Raw genomic sequence first — 13,839 nt, 5'->3', positions numbered from 1 at the left:
TAAAAGACCTGGGAACCCTTTTAACATAGATCAAAAGATGAGCGGAGTGGGTCTTTAAGCTTGAAAAGTTTATAGTGTCAAGGCTTGTATCTCAGTTGTGTGCATGGGGTCGCCCAAGGGGCATGACTTCCTATTTAAAGCAGGTTTAAAAAGAAAAATGACTAATGGGCACTTCATCAAGTAGCCATTTGGTGGATTTCAAATTAGCGAACCTGTCTGTTAGGATATGTTCACCACCCTCTTGGCAATGCGCTTTCAAGTGGCCACTTCCAATGAAAAGTCTACCTAAACGCACACAAATGCACCTTTTTGTGGCTTCCACGTTGAAAACTCTAGCGTTCACGCACACATTTTTTACAGTTGCTATCGGGCTTTACATAAAAAAATGTGTGACTATTTAAAGCGGGTTGCAAGTTAAACCAGATTAAACTTTGACCAATCAGGGACTCCCATTGGGTAGTGACGTATGGATGGCGTCTTTTTTAATTCACAGAGGTATCAACCGTTTGAATTTGATCATGAAGGAGAAATTAATAATTGCGAAATTAATAATTGCGATTTGTCCCTGGCCAGAATAATACAACACCAAGTCTTTGATATATATTAGAATGGAGCTGTGAAAGAAAAAAGCCTGGAGCAAAATTTGCGCCACCCACTTCTACATTTCACAGCAAGCCTTTTCCAACTGTAGCTGGTGAATATGCGCTAGTAAACAGTAGCAAAAGAAGCAGCAGCTCAATGCTTTTCCATGCTTTTATCCCACTGTTGAGCTGCTTGAAAAGTAGAAAAAAAGTTTTAAAAAAAAGAAGAAAAAAAACTTAAGCTTCAACTGTCTAATGTTGGTGGTTTAAAATGTGGGGGGGCCGATACACCAGCCACTGCTTATTGAGAAAGTAAAAATGGTTGCAAAAACTATAAAACTCAAAATAATGAGTTAATGACGTTGAAACTATAAGTGCAGAATTAGCGTCCAGAATGATTTATAAAGGAACTGTGCTTTTATTTTTAATATAAATAGTTCAGTGTAGAGCTAATCCTTTAGAGAATGGGTTCTTAGGCCTTTGTGTGGCCTTAGAGTTAAAAGTTTAAAAAAAACAAAAAAATACATCTAAAGTAGTCCAAACTTGCAGAAGTCCTGATTCAGTTTCTGCCACCACATCTTCAAACCCTCCCTACTTAAATCTGATGCTCGTGGCGCTTTTCCTTATGGCCATATTTCACCTCAGATCCTCCTATTTCCAAAGACTGATTCATAATTAAAAGCCCTCCCCTGGCATTCCAAAAAAATTGCATATCCTGTAGTCTTATTGATGGCATTTTTATATCTGCAGGGCTAACCTTTGGCGACTTCACCCAGAGGGGCTGACGATACACATAACCAGAGAAGCAGGTCCAACGCAAAAGGAATGAAATTCCTACAACTGCTTTATGATGCATTTACTGTCATTATATGGAGATGATGGCGAGTTGATGAACAGAATCAAATGTCACCCAATGTCAAAGAATAACCGTGAATTGCAAATTAACCGCCCAGAGATTCCTTTACAGATTTTAATGTTTCCTAACTGGTGTGTTATTTACGTAATGTCAGGGGAAAAAAAAAAAAAAAGGTGTTTAAAATCTAAATGAGAAATAAACCACAGATTCTTTTGTTTTTCCCAGAGTAGAATATCTGCTAATGAACGCAATGAATAAATATCAATTTTAAATGATTTAAAGGAAATAGAGAAGGACTTGCAAAAAGGCAAATTTTCTGATAAGTCACAAGTGTCTGTATTGTTTTAATTTATCATAACGGCAGTGGCAAAACTAAAGTGCAGTTGATTGAATTTTTAAATGAAATATTTGTGCTGTTTTTTTATGTTATATATTAGTATATATTTTTTAAAGAAATGACATGCTTTCAATTTGACTCACAAACGTTGCTTTGAATTTGATGTGATTAGTGGTATTTCTATTTTATTCCACAAATCATTTGAATGCATCTTACAGAGATTTAACACATAATTTTAGCTAAACAAATGCCTCAGCTAAACATAAATTGGACTTATAGAGAAGTCCAAAGACATGACTGCGCATGCGTGGGTTCAAAGGTCGAGACCTCGTTGGACGGCAAACATCGGGACTGCTATGCCAAAACTTGACCATTGGCTATGTCCGAATTCCCTCACCACTCACTACACAGTGCTTTTTGTACCCTTTTGTGCCCTTTTGTAGGGCTGTCTGAATCTATAATTCCAAAATCGAGTGCCCTAGAAACCTGTTCAGAGTCCTTTGTCCTCAGCTGGGGGTTGGGGAGCCAGTGACTCCCTCCCCAAACTGGTTATAACGACCTGAAACCATGTAGGCTAAGTTGACAATACCATCCAGTTTCAGGTCTGACTCCTCCCCCAATGAGCGCATATATACCAGCTCTTCTGCCAGCTAATTCAGAATTGACAAAACCTCTTGGATAAGAGGTGAAACGTCTTCTAACTTTGAAACTAAGTCCAGATGACAGCCCCTAAACCTACTACTATGGAACCAACCTGGATGAATGAGAGTCTTCATAGACATATTGACCACAATACATTGCGTGTGAACAGTTTTTGTGTAAAACACTTATTTTGATGTATTTTTTAAATAACCACCACCGTTTTCATCCTCAAAACATAGTAGATTAATGAATATATGTTGTAAAATCCTTCACCACCCATTCTGCTGCCTGTTGTAGCGTATAAAAAGACAGGATTGGCCCCAAAACCAGCTGATGGATTCAGCACCTTTATGAGGTCTTTACCTTTGACCTCTCAAGAATTCAACACACACACCCATGTCTGAGAACTGGTCCATTCAAGTTAACCTAGCAAAACCCATGTGGATGACTACCTAGCATGCTGAGTGCAAAGAACAGGCCTAAGCTTGTTCAACGTTGGGCGATTGTTTAAAGAGAAGTGTTTATGTTATTGTTTGCACTTTTAGTAATTTGTGATCTGAAGTCATACATTTGGAGACAGATCAATGGTGATATGACTGCACCTAATCCTTGAGATTATCTTATAAAAATAGGCTTGTCACAAAAATATGTTGTCAAAAAGTGGAAAAAAAATATTATGATGTACTTTCTGAGTCACACACTTCAAGCAAATCATATTAGAAACTCCCAAAATGCTATTTGCAATGAAAGAGAACTGCAAAAACCTCCATCCCAACATTTTTTATGAAAATCAAAGCATTTTTAAGATTCACAGCAACTTCAAGCTGACACCATTATATAACTTTTGCACTGAAGTTAGTCTGCATTATGGTCTATTTGTAGGATGACAAAAGTCAGGTACTGAAGAAATCAAGATGGATAGAATTTATTTAAGTTTCAAATACATTTTCAGTTAAAATGATGTTAGAAATGCATAGCAAAGTTATACTTACATTTGATCTGAAAAGCAAAATTATTCAATGTTTTTTCTTTTTTTAAAATTTATGAATAAAACTAAAACTCAACAATACTTCTGGCTGTGTTCATTTACATTAAAAGGACCAATAATGTTTAAATGTGATGGTAGAAACATTCATGAACAACTATCAAAAAACACCTTTGCAGTCAGTCTGTTATAGTTGGCTAGTTGCGCCGGCATGCATCAAAACCTCTGCAACTTCATCTATTGAGCTCTCATAGGCAACAAAACTCAATTTAACCTCTGCATGTAACCACCAGTCACTTTTAATTCTGTTGAGTTGTTCTACTGCAGATCTATTAAATTCTGTTCCACTCGGATACTAAACCAAATTAGCCGAGGTCTTGAACCTCTGTCACGGTTACACGTTACCATTTACTTGCTCGATTAGTATTCTGTTAGGATGGAGATGCTGTAATCAGAGAAATGAGGGGCGTTCAGGGGGAGGACTGGAAATAAAAAACAGAAAGATGCGTTTGTGTGTGAGGACAGACAGAAGAGTCGATGTGATTGAGGGGAGGAGTCGGCGCTAGCATATTAGGTTGTTTGTTTGGTTTTTTTGCAAACTTTAAAAATATTTGAGTACACTATTCATCTTGTAAAAGATTCCTAGGAACATGTTGAAAGTGAATTTAGTGTGTATTGGAGGGATATGGATGGTATTTGTGTGCATTTGGAGCGGAATAGCTTGACGCAAAAAAAGTCAATTGGCGTTATTTTTTTAACTAAACCTTTGGGATCAAAAGTTCTAAAAAAGGCTTCATCTGTCACACTCATGCAGGAGGTTAACCCGTTAGGGGGGCTGTGAGATTTTGGGATGTAGAGCGTCGTAGGAGTAGCCACTTTTTGAGGGGAGCGCAGGTGTGGCTCTTACAGCCACCTTAAGAGACATCGTGAAAATGGAACGTACCCTTGTATGCCGAGGTGTATTGTAAGGTATTTGGAAGAAAAATGCTGCATGCATGGAGCATAGTGATGTTTTACTAATAGAACTGTTTTCACAGTTTGTTTTAAAACGTCTGTTTGGTCTTGGTTTTGTTTTTTATTTGTTCATTTATTTGACAGGGACATTGCACATTAAACAGCATTGCTGCCAATGCACCAGAGTTAGCTACATAGCTATTTTTCTTTAGTTGATGTTAAAATTGTCACCCTAAAAAACATTCAATTAGAAACAACATGCAAAATGAGCACAACAAACTGTAAAAATACAGCTGTGAAAAGATTAAATAAAAAAATAAAAAAGTAACTAAACCAAACAAAACTCAATATCTATGGTTCCACTAACTTTTAAAACACGAGAGTTGGGTGGTTGACTCTAAACCTATGCTGCATTCACACCAGCTGCGTCGACTCACGTTTCAACGGTCACGTTCAATGAAAAGTCAAAGCAAACACGGATAGAGAAGAATTTCAGGCTTCCACGTGCAGAACGGTCATGATCGTGCATCGCTACCCAAGTCTCTAAGTCTGGCCATACAAATCGGGTGTTTATTGATCGCTCTGAAAGTTCAACTGGTTGAACTTTTTTGAGCTTAATTGAGGCAACCACTGTGACCCATCGGGCACTCAGATTTGTTGATGACGTTTATGCATTGTCCTTTTTAAAACAAGCAAGTACCAACCGTTGTAAAAATGATTACGAAGGACAAATTATTAATTGCGTCTTGTGCCCGGGTGAAATTATGACACCAAGACGAGCAGAGCTGTGATTTTTCCCGGATTTGCACCGCTTTGGCTTTTCACATCAAGTTTCATCCCATTGCAGGTGATGGACAAGTGCTAGTAAAAAAGAATTTAAAAAAAAGTAGAAGACCCCCGCCTTCCAGCCACTCCCTGGGTGTCCGATGTGAACGCCACTGACTCAATGCGCGTTCATGAAACCGCGTATAGCGTTGTTTCTGATTCACACTCGGCTGGTGTGAATGCAGCATTAGTCACAATCCCACGTACAGGGGGTTGACCCGTACGGGGTCGTCCATGGAGGTTCGTAGCCCGTATCCACTTGTAAGGGGAGTTGTGACTAAGACGTTTCACTTCTCACATTTTTATCTGACTCTATTTGCAAAGTTCCCTAGTTTTTATGGAGATAGATGAGACTTATGGTGTGTTTAGGCTGGAAATTGTTCGCCTGATATGGCAACTTGAAAGGGGAAGTCGTGTAGCCACCTAAGGGTAAACTCCTCTGTAAGGTCTCATTGTTGTTTTTGTTTGGTTTTTATCTTTTAAAACCAAACTAATCCATTCAATAAAAGGTATCCGTCTGGTGGAGGTGGAGTAGCTGTTCAAGTTGGATCCTCATATTCACAAACTGTCTTTTCCCTGCGGAACATCGGGTTTCATTACTGCTTTTATTCCTCCTATATTGCCTGAAAAGGATGTCAAACAAAAATGCACCGTTGAAAACATGAGCTCCAAAAAAAAAAAAAAAGGAAAAGCAGAACTCCTTCTTTCATTTCTTCTGATGTGATTTGGCTCTTATCATCAGAAAGCCATGTGGCGGTATTGTTTCTGCTTCCAACAGCTGCTGTGAATGTGTGAGTGGACGGTGCCCCAACCGAAGGAGAAAAAAAACAAATAAAAGCCTGGCTGGTGATTTTTGACAGCATGTGCTCAGAAATTAAGGTTAACAAAGGAGGAGTGAACAGGTTCTGATAGCGGAGGAGTAATAAAAGAAAACCAAGAAAAATATCATTTAAAAATGTGGAAAGATCCAAACCGACTGGCCCTTTTCGGTGTTCATTTATAAATAAAGCTGATAAAAGAGGTGTGTCAGAGCTTCAGGTTAAGAAGCTCTTTTGAAGTCTCTATGGCCGATAGCGGAGTCGGAGTAGCTGCCATTTTTAAGCGCAGTTTCAGATTCCCTTGAAGTCCGTTCCGAGCCCTTCCTATTTTAGGAAGTTTCCTCTGCGAGAGTCAAAGTCACGAAGAGAAGTCGATGAAATGAAACGACAGCGCTGATCTTCACTGATTAATTTCTCCAACCTCGCCTGGTTCTATATCTGTAACTGTAATGGTATATTCAGACTGTGGTTCTGTCCCTCAGGATCTCAGAACAATCTCGTTTCATTTAGAGCAGATAGACTGTATTACATGAGTGAGTGTGCATTCTTCAATGTCACTTTGCAAACTCTTCTCAGTAACCTGGAACATGATCCTCGGTTGAACGGGAACACGCTGAAAACAAGTGAACAAAACATTTGCGATTACACGTAGTGCTGTCATGCGACTAATTTTTTGTGTTGACCTGTAATTAATTAACCTATTTTTAATCTAACATTACAGTTGCTGTGAAAAGCCTCATATTGAGATATTTATATTTCAGTTTGTGATTTCCAACCTCTAATCTTTCACCAATCACTAAGGGGGTGTTTTTTTTAATCTTGAACCATCGAAAAAAGTTAAATTACATCGGGTCCAGAGTGTTATAATTTGCCAGATCAAAAAACAGTTGGACCATAAAAGACGCAAGTGATTTTATAGATTCCTTTAACCTGTTTAGTGAATTTGATAACCTTGAAGACTGGAATGCAGCTGAAGCTAAGGAAAAGAACATAAGGAAGAGATGAGACACGAGGGGGTGACACCGGAGGAAATGAAAAATGTAGACTTAAGGCTTTGTTTCTTTGTTAGTGGACAAAAACAAGCAGGAAGTAGTTAACTTTACCTCTGAAATAATGCTTGGTTTAACTAATCATAATGTTTCAAAACTACTTTCCTCCCTGCTGCATAGCGAGGTCGATGCAGGCTCAGTACTCATTATTATGACACCCAGATTTTAAATGGTGAAAATTGTGAAAACTGTGAAAATTAACAAGATTAACGTACTGATCATTGATTTATTGTTTACTTCTTTCATAAGTGACTATGGCGTGAAGCAACCACTATCCACGATCAAAACTCTGTTTGTGGACAAATGAGATTAACTGAATTAGAATTTAAAAAAAGCTGATTGTTTATATGAATTTCGATTAATGCCATGATTTGAAACCCCTATAATGTATAGGCCAGCGCTTTTCCCCCATGTTGCAGAGGGAAGTCGGTGCAGGCTCGCTAGCGTTACCATGACAACGCATTGCAACACCTATCAAATAGTTAGCTTTTTGTTAAAACGGCTTTGACCTAAAAGATAACGATATTGAAGTACCAATAACTGATTTAGTATATTTTTGTTTGTGACTATGGCAAAAGTGGGATACTGATTTTCGAGGTGTACATTAGCAGAAAGAAATGGACTTAGTGGAAATAACCGTTCGACATAATTAGGTCTCTACGTCGTCAATTAAATTCTGATAACATTCACCTTGTGGGGTTTTATCCCTTACATAATAGATAATGTTTAGAGATTAAACGTGAGATTAATGTGATTAAAAAAAATAACATGCGAAAACATTTGTCTCATAATGGCAATAAACGCGATCGTTTAACACACTAATTATATTTTTTATGTGTAACCTAACATGACCTCAATATCATTTTAAGCAAAATAAAGGTCACAGCCTTTGTCCTTATTTCCAAAACCTCCGTAAGACGACACCCTCATTTTCTAAAATAGCCTCCATTCCATCTTTGTAAACACCTTCCCACTCGCTCCTTTTCTTTCCCACAGACTCCTTTCTCCTGTCGTCACCCCTAATGCTCCTCATGTCACCGCTCTACACTTTTACATGGCTGGAAAAGTTGATCCATGGCGCCTTCTAGACGACACGCCATTGATCGCGTTGGTAAGTTGCATCTGTTAAATCAAACCCACACAGATGTTCTTTCCAGTGCTGAGTCAGATCGACCGGTTCTAAATTACGCTCCATTTAAAAAAAAAAAAAGTATACTCTGTCCTTCACTTTCGTCCAATTGAAATTTCTTTCTGCTGATACAAAGGCTGTGACTTCCTCAGGAGCCATTAGGCGAACATTATCGCCATTGGATGTCAGACTTAAATGCATTCTTTGTGTGTTCCTTTTTCAATGCCTCGCACAAGTTCTTTTGATTCACTTTCAATTAAGAGTAACCACTTACTAAATAAATCACCCTAAGGAACATCCCAAAGAAAACTAACTGGTTGAACTCAAGTGTAATGTAATACAGATTATAGAAGTTCCTATGTCTTAACAGAGAATATTTTCTTTTTTTCTGAATTTGAAAACTATTCAGAAGAAAAATTAAAATTACATATCTATTGCACATACCACTGATGTGTCATGGCCTCCACATGGCCTGTGGTATTCTTGGAAATCATTTGAGATGTTGATTGGTTCCCCGAGTATGGCCGATGGGTGGCCATTAACCATGGCTCAATTGTATTTAGTCTTTAAAAAAGAGTTTTTATAATGGTAGTTATTACAGTTCAATTTACATCAATCATTCTAAATCTTATTTGGTTCCAAGAAACAAGAAGATATTATTTGGAAACCTGATTTGAAGGGTGCTCCAGATTTTCCCACACATCAGGTGAAAAGCTCAACCCAACAGGACAAACGCATAATTCCCTTCTCTCATGAGGAGCCACTTGATGGGGGCTACATTATCTGGTGAGGCATTATCTGCACATCCAATTGAGAAATCTTGGACATGCATCTCTCAGCTAGCCAGAATTAAGATTCTGTGGGAGTCTTTTAACCCAAGCTTGAACAACAGGCAGAGGTCATTTAATCATTCATCACTCAAGACGTTCCTCCACCTGCTCCTTGTTCTCCTTCTAGATCATAGTGTCATCTGCAAACATCCAGATTTCTGACAAACCCCATCTACAGGAAAGAGCTCAAAAGTGATCCCCCCCCTTAAAATTCTCTGTCACACATAAATTTCATCTCATCACCATTTTCCAGCTCTCATACATAACCAACTTTGCCACTCCCGACTTCTTCATCCAGACAACAGCTCTTCTCTCTGTATCCTGTTAGACCTTCTCTAAATCTACATAGACCTTTTGACCTTCTCTGTTCTTCTGCAAGATTGTATCAATTCCAACAACTTTGGCGTTAGGTTTCATGACTTGCTAACAAAATTGAAAAGCCTGACAAAAGTTAGTATTTTAGATTTTAGAAAAACGAGTTAGTAATTTTTCCTACAGCTTTTCAGAATGTCTCAAAACTCGTCAGGCTTCTCAATATTGTGTGATCAGAATAAGGCAAAGTATGCATTTATACGAGTTCACAATTTACTTATAGTGTTAAAAGAAATGATGAATCCTAAAAGATTGCTTCTGTACCATCATCTACAGATGATTCAGAGCTGAAGCCAGTGAAATCTTGTACAGAAATTTGAGTTTCATTCAAAGTCCAACTTTTTTTGTTTTGATCTTAATTTTTTATATACTTTTAATTTTCACAGTTGTGTCATTTCCGGAGGGAAGGCAAATTACAACATTTAGGATGATGAAAGATTTCCCCAACATATAATTTCACTTGACAGTCTTTCCCCTGGCTACAGGAACTTTTAACGCATTAGTCACTTCAGAGTTGGTGCAGAGACAGTGTGTGGGAGAGAAATGAAAGGCAGTGCTGGGATTGGGGGAGAGGGGGACTCAACAGACTCCTATCTGTGCCTCTTTTCAAATCTCTGCACAAGCGTTTATTAAAATTATCCACATGCCGATAAGGTTTTAGCAGCAAATATCCTTTTCCTATATCGTGTTTCAAAGCTGCCCTATATCCCAGGGAAACATTTCATAGAAGTTCCAAACAGTTCTGCATTAGTTAGCAAATTTTTACCTTCATACCGCTAATATTGTCTAGACGTTCATCAGTCAGCTTAACCCTTGTGCTATCCTAGGCACTTTAACGTTGTGAGTTGGGTCATCTAGACCCACTAGACAGTACTGTGAACCTTTTTTGTTCAATGATTTGTGATCCTCACTGGTGTCCATGGATTACATGAAGTATTTCCATCTTTATCCACCTTTGTCATGGTAGGGAGAACAAAGTAAGGGTGGGGTAAGGGTGGGGTCATCCAAGATAGCACAAGGGTTAAATGTACTTCCACACTGTTTTGACTTTCAATTCAAGATTCAAGATTTATTTGTCACTGTCATTAAAACATCGAAATTGCGTTTGGAGCATCGGCAATCACCCTTATTGTTTCAATGCTGAAAAGAAAAAAGAAAAAACTTCACCAGATTCACCAAATAAATACCCAATAAACGAATAATCTGACTGCAAATAACTATCACTTTTTTTTTTATTATTTCTCTCCAAACCCAGTTCGATATTTTTAGCCCGACTCCAATGAAAAATTAGTTTTTAACATGTTCTTGTAGCATCTATGTCATGATGGACATAAACACAATTAAGATTAAAACAGTGTTTCTGAGTATTCCATCATTCAAATTTTTGTGAATCAGGAGCAGATGAAAAAATCTCTTTTGTGACATAGAAAATATGCTAGGCGAGCCACAAGCTCTCTGCTCTGCTTCATACTGATGCATCTACTTGACAACTGGATCTATGTAGGTCTTTAGCATCTAATTTAGCATCACTTTGAATAGAAAAAAAAACAATGAAGAATATTTATGGAGATAAATTCAGGAATGAAAGGGTTCAATTCAAAAAGCTTTTGATTTGATTCAATTACATAAATATTTTAATGCCATAACCAATTTTGTTTGGTCACAAATCAGTTTTTACAATGTTTGCATTAAAAAATAGAGTAAACATAACGAAAGTTGAGTTTTTACAAAAACCAGCAGAAAAGTTGTTGGTTTTCCTGAAAAAAATCCAAAAATTGTAAAGGTTGTCTTAAAAACCATGCTTCAGTTTGTAAAGTTGGAATTTCATGTAACCAGACATTCCATCTAATACTCAGTTATTAAATCTAAATAAATTGGGGCCAGAGTATGTTGTTTGTGATTGTAAAGTCAAGAAATTTTATATTGGAATTATTGAAAACTAACCTACTTGTGTATCATGCCCCCTAGTGGTTGAATAACGAGTTGATCTGGCTTCTTAAGTTAAGTCAACCTTACCCAAGAAGGGAAAGTTTTGGTACAATCCATGGAGGAAAAATCTGTCACCCATAGAATTCTGAAATTGCAAATACGAACCCTACATTGGGATGGGTACTTTGAGCCCTATTAACTCCATCCACTCCAACAGTTCTGAACAGGACTGAGAGTCAAGTGGGACTTTATTTGTTTGTTTTTTGTTTTTTTGTAGTTTAGCCATGAGATAGCCTATCTGCGTTCACGTCCAATGAAAGCCGGTGTGTCTGCATGATTTCCAGATATCCAAGTCCTAGTTATGACTACTGATTACCTGGTTCAGGTGTGTCCAGCCAATTAGAACATGCCAAAGCAGGGTATGCTGGCAAATATACAAGAATTGTTACAAGTCACCCGTCCCTGATCTATGTAAACACGCATTTCGACGATCAAACCTCTCGCACCCATGGGTAGCTACACAATTTCTTTACAACTGAACGTGCGCTGAAAGTAAAAAAAAAAAAGTTCAAGTTAAAAGTCCCATTATCTGTCACCTAGGTGTGTTAAATGTGTTCTCTGCATTTGACCCAACCCCTGGGGGAGCAGTGAGCCGCGCTCGGGGTAAAAAAGTATACTCTGATTTAACCCCCAATCCAAACCCTTAGTGCTGAGTGTCAAGCAGTCAGGCATTGGGTCCCATTTTTAGAGTCCTTGGTGTGACTCGGCCTGGATTATTAGAACTCATGACCTTCCAGTCACAGGGCAGATACTCTATACAAGGCCATTGAGCTTGAACCAGTTGAACATTTACCAATCAGGTACCTGGATTTGGTAGTGATGTACCGATGGTGTCATTTTTATTCACAGTGATCCCAACTATTTTTCTTGGAGGAAAAAATTATTAATTAATAATTGTGGTTTGGGCCTGGTCAGATTGTGTCACACCAAGTCTTCCATATATTGGAATAGAGCTGAGACAGAAAAAGACTGAAGCAAAATTCCTGAAATTTGAACCACTTTGATATTTTGCACCAAATCTCTTCCAACTGTGGATACATGAGCTAGTATCAGGTAGCAACTCTTCAGTCTAAATATCAGGTTCTTCATCCCGCGTCATGTGACTGGTGTGAACGTAGCATTAAACAATGGGAAAAATAACCCCTACCATGGAGTCTTCCACTAACATTCGTGTATGAGTTGCTGGCTTCACAAAGTGCCTGCATGGAAAAATGCGAGTCCACTCTAAAGTGCAGGACTGCAACACAACACCAGCTTTATAACACGTCTCATCAGGGGACTTAGTTAAATGTATGTCGACATGTGATGTCTAAACACGCAGGCTTTGTAATGCTCCATCTTTGGAGCATAACTCTATAAAGAAAGTCTGCTATCAGACCACCTCCACCCCCACCCCTTTAGAGAGCATCACTCAATCAACTTTCTGACAGGTGCTGCCATTTCTCATTTGGACTTTCTTGCCATCCAATTGGCAGCTCCTGCACTGCTGGCCTTGCTCTCCCCTTCGTTGGCTGCTGAAGGCATTCCCGCTGATGCTGCACAATACTAACTTACTAAAGGGGCCGCTGAGATCATGTACTGGGGGGATTTTAGCTGAGGTTCCCTGTAATCGGGCTAATTTGGAACCGGCCAGGACCGCCTCCCAGGCTGTGCTCAGCGAGCTGTGCTAATCTTTTGTTGAACTGATGCTGAACTTATCAGCGAGGGGGAAGCGGCATGATTGCTTTTGAGACGTGCCACGGAGGAAAAGAGAGACAAGGCAGTCCCGCCTCTCCCTTTGACTATCTCAATAATGTTTGACAAATATCCCGCTGCGCTTGGACAAAGCTTTATCTGCTGGTGTAAAAGGAGAAGCAGCCCAAGACAGCTAATTGTCATGATGTCAATAGACATTGCTGTCGTCATCCGTCGTGCAAAGTTATCCATCCTCCAATGCATCTTGATAGTAGACCACTATGTCAACAACAGCTTAACAAGCCATTTTATATTCAACAAATGAGACCAGCAGAGGAAAACTGCAAACACATAGTTGCGTCTCCCACAGCAATAACATTCAATTCAGAGTCATGTAACGTGCCAAATCACAGCTGGACTCATCCCAATGTGCTGCAAAACAGATCCTAAAAAGATTAAATTGTTTGAATTCAATTTGGTCTGATAATTCTAATAAGATCAAATTGTTGTTTTTTTTCTCGAAGGACTATTTGTTTATTCTGTACTGAGCAATCCACTGGTGACCTAGAGGAGGAAAACGTCTATAAAACAGTGTGTGGCTAGAAAGTTATTTACTACAATTCATCAACAAGAAAACAAACAAAGAGAAAAAAGCTTTAAACTATAAGTGTCCATGTGGTTAATCAGAATGACCCCATTCATTCATCATCTTCTTCCGTTTGTCCTCTTCGGGGTCATGGGGCTGCCGGCGTCTATCCCAGCCACTTAAGGGCGAAGGCAGTCCGTCGCAGGGTCACA

General features: G+C 38.7%; 1 protein-coding gene across 6 annotated transcripts in view; it reads left to right on the top strand.

Annotated features, from left to right (window-relative positions):
* Window positions 1–13,839, top strand: part of slitrk5 (SLIT and NTRK like family member 5) — a 162,863-nt gene that overhangs the window by 48,323 nt on the left and 100,701 nt on the right. For 3 of the 6 annotated variants that reach the window (XR_013654059.1, XR_013654061.1, XM_078942727.1), the window contains exon 3: window positions 8,044–8,158. The exons of the other annotated variants lie outside the window; for them this stretch is intronic. The gene's annotated coding sequence lies outside the window, so the exon portion shown is untranslated. The remainder of the gene's footprint in view (window positions 1–8,043; window positions 8,159–13,839) is intronic. 6 annotated transcript variants of the gene reach the window in all.

The sequence above is a fragment of the Oryzias latipes genome, chromosome 2 (assembly GCF_053564925.1).
Source record: "Oryzias latipes strain Hd-rR chromosome 2, Olatipes_Hd-rR_3.1".
Classification (NCBI taxonomy): domain Eukaryota; kingdom Metazoa; phylum Chordata; class Actinopteri; order Beloniformes; family Adrianichthyidae; genus Oryzias; species Oryzias latipes.
Note: the sequence above shows the minus strand (reverse complement) of the source record. Positions and strands in the feature narration are given on the sequence as shown.